Source organism: Triticum dicoccoides, chromosome 2B (assembly GCF_002162155.2).
Source record: "Triticum dicoccoides isolate Atlit2015 ecotype Zavitan chromosome 2B, WEW_v2.0, whole genome shotgun sequence".
NCBI lineage: Eukaryota > Viridiplantae > Streptophyta > Magnoliopsida > Poales > Poaceae > Triticum > Triticum dicoccoides.
In genome coordinates this window covers 306,191,075-306,194,946 of record NC_041383.1, presented here as the reverse complement: position 1 = coordinate 306,194,946, position 3,872 = coordinate 306,191,075, and positions in this window count along the sequence as shown.

Genomic DNA, 3,872 nt, shown 5'->3' with positions numbered 1-3,872 from the left:
ACCTATTAGCGAGGAGGAAGTTGATTCCCCAACGTCACTGCGTCTCACCCTCGGCAGGCCAAGGGAGATCCTCACCATCTCCGACTGAGTACGCGCAGACGCCATGCGATGTATCGACTTGTGTGATATGTTTATATGTACATAGGTTGTGAGAAGTAGCCTGTTTGCGCGTCATGTAGGATCTGGAGAAGTGCACTAGTTTAAATAACATGTCAGGATCATGTACGCATATCCTCAGTGATGTAATGTATAATTATGCCTGCGTGTAAGATATGTAATAGTCATTCTCCGCGCGCAATCGTGTGTTTCCAAAAATATCCCGGAGTTAAAAAAAATGTTCTTTGTGTGTGATTTTATTGACTTTTGCGACTCTCTCTCTCTTATCTTACGAGTTCACAAAATATATCCCTAGAGTGAAAGATGTCTCGTCCTTGGACGTGCTCCATGCCAACTCAGCCAGAAGAAAATTATGGCACACCGCAGAACCACAATTTCACTCAGGGTCAGCCAAGTCAACAGGACAGTGAAACAGCTTTTACACAAGTTTGTCGTTTGTATGAACAGAGTCAGCAGCAACACCAGGAAATGATGAACCAATTCATCAATATGGGAAGTAACCGTGGTCAGTATCAACCGCAATCCAAATTATCTGAGTTACAAAAGATGCGTCCTCCAACATTTTCTCATACTGACAAGCCTCTTGAGGCCGATGACTGGCTTCGAGACATGGAGAGAAAATTAATTATCGCACAGTGTTCAGACCATGAGAAAGTATTGTATGCACCACATTATCTCACAGGAGCAGCAGCATGGTGGTGGGAAAACTTCCTGCACATGCACCCCAACGAAAATGAAATCACCTGGGAGAATTTCAAAGAAGGTTTTTGTGGGGCACATATTCCTAAGAGCGTCATGAAAATCAAGAAGAAAGAATTTGATGAACTCAAGCAAAGGGCCATGACAGTGTCAGAATACAACAGCCAATTCACTCCGCTGTCTCGCTACGCCAATGAAGAATGCATGACCGAGAGCAAGAAGATGGAAAAATTCTTGGAAGGCCTGGCACCCGCCCTTAAGTGCCAGCTAGTTGTGCATACCTTTCCAGATTTTAAAACACTGGTGGATAAGGCCATTACTCTGGAAAATGAGCGACGTAGCCTGGAAGATTTCCGCAAACACAAAAGGGACCAGACTACTTTTGCTCACAACCCCAGAAACAAGACGGAAATTCAGAAGGGTACAACACACAAAACCCCGACGGAAAATTCACGTCCAATCAAGAATTTCCATGCAAGAGACAAAGAGTTCACCTATCGCCCAGGCGTTACCTGTTATGCTTGTGGAGAAGAAGGGCACTATGCCAAGCAGTGCCCCAAGCCAAGGAGCTCAACCCCGAAGCTCAATAATGGTGGCAATAATTCAGCACCAAAGCGAAGCAATTTCAACCCCAACAACAACCACCGGAAAGGTCACTTGAACCACGTGACCTGAGAGGAAGCATAGAACGCCCCAGATATCGTACTCGGTACGTACCCCGTCAACACAATACCTGCCATGGTTTTGTTTGATTCTGGAGCTTCTCACTCATTCGTTTCAAAAAGTTTTGCTTTGCAAAATAATTTTTCGATGCTTCCCTTGGAAAAATCAATGATCATCTAGTCCCCTAGAATTAAGCAAGTGACCCAGAGTTACTGTCAAGGTGTGGTTATTGAATTTGAAAGATTGAAGTTTTACACCAACCTTATTGTACTGGAAAGCAAAGGACTGGATGTCATCCTAGGAATGGATTGGTTAACCACCAACAAAGGTTTTATTGACTGCTTCAACCATACCGTGATTCTCACACACCATCATGGGAAGAAAATAAAAGTTTCAGCCAAAGAGAGACAAATACCTCGGCAACCTAGATTAAACAAGGTGCACGTTTCCGAGCTGAACAAGGTTCCAGTAGTATGTGAATTCCCAGAGGTATTTCCAGAAGAACTACCAGGCATGCCACCGGACCGAGAGATAGAATTAAGCATTGAGCTAGCACCCGGAACCACTCCTATTTACAAGAAACCTTACAGAATGGCACCATCCGAATTGGTAGAGTTGAAGAAGCAAATAAAAGAATTGTTGGAGAAAGGATACATACGAGCCAGCTCCTCACCTTGGGGTTCTCCAATTATATTTGCCAAGAAGAAGGATGGAACAATGAGGTTGTGTATTGATTATCGAGCTCTCAACATGGTCACAATCAAGAACAAATACCCAATGCCCCGTATAAATGATTTATTCGATCAGCTCACACAGGCCAAAGTCTTCTCAAAAATTGACTTGAGATCAGGATAATACCAATTAAAAGTACGAACAGAAGATATTCCCAAGACCGCCTTCACCTCCAGATATGGGCTGTATGAGTTCACAGTGATGCCATTCGGGCTAACCAACGCCCCCGCATATTTTGTTCACCTCATGAACAAAGTATTTATGAAGTATATGGACAAGTTTGTTGTGGTATTCATTGATGATATTCTGATATATTCCAAAACACCAGAAGAGCACGCCGAACATCTCAGGATTGTACTCAGAGAACTCAGGAAACATCAACTGTACGCCAAATTCAGCAAATGTGAATTTTGGCTGAGGCAGGTGGGTTTTCTGGGCCACGTGCTAACCCAAGAAGGTATTGCAGTAGACCCGGAAAAAGTCAAGGCCGTACTTGGCTGGAAACCACCAGCTAACGTAACGGACGTACAGAGTTTCTTGGGAATGGCAGGCTATTATCGAAGATTTATTGAAGGATTCTCCACTATAGCAAAGCCCATGACACAATTGCTCAAGAAAGGCAAGAAGTTTGAATGGACAGAAGCATGTGAGAAAAGCTTCCAAGAGCTGAAAAGCAAATTAACAACAACACCAATACTAATTGTGCCAGATATACACAAGAATTTTGAGGTATATTGTGACGCATCCCGGAAAGGACTCGGATGCGTATTGATGCAAGAAGGCAAGGTAGTTGCGTATGTCTCTAGACAACTACGCAAGCATGAGGAGAATTATCCCACTCATGATTGGGAATTAGCAGCGGTCATCCATGCACTCAAGGAATGGAGACACTTTCTACTTGGGAATCGTTGTGAGATATACACAGACCATAAGAGTTTTAAGTATATTTTCACACAGCCAGAGTTAAATTTACGGCAACGACGCTGGTTAGAGTTGGTGAAGGATTATGATGTTGGAATCCACTATCATCCTGGAAAAGCAAATGTTGTGGCAGATGCACTTAGTCGAAATCCCAGCCTGGACGACAACAGTATACCGAAGTTGAGGCCAGAATTTCAGCAGGAATTTGCCCGACTCAATCTAATAATGGTTACCAAAGGCAGTGTGTCGAATATGGAAATACAGCCTACCCTGATGGAAAGGATCAAGGAAGCCCAGCACGGACACCCCAGCATTGAGGGCATAAAAAGAAAAGTGAGTTTGGGAAGAGCCTCAGAATTCAACATAGATGAGCAAGGGATATTGTGGTACGGAGAGAGGCTATGCGTACCAAATGTCAAGGACCTCAAACAGCAGATATTGACTGAAAGTCACACAGCTCCATATTCAATCCATCCTGGAGGGACAAAAATGTACAAAGATCTTCAGGAAAATTTTTGGTGGCATGGTATGAAGAGAGATATAGCCACGTTCATTGCATGCTGTGACTCTTGTCAACGTATCAAGGCCGAACACCAGAAACCAGCCGGACTGTTATAGCCAAATAAGATACCCGAGTGGAAATGGGACGAGATTGGAATGGACTTTATCGTTGGACTGCCATGGTCACGACACGGAAATGATGCCATATGGGTCATAACCGACAGATTAACCAAGGTGAC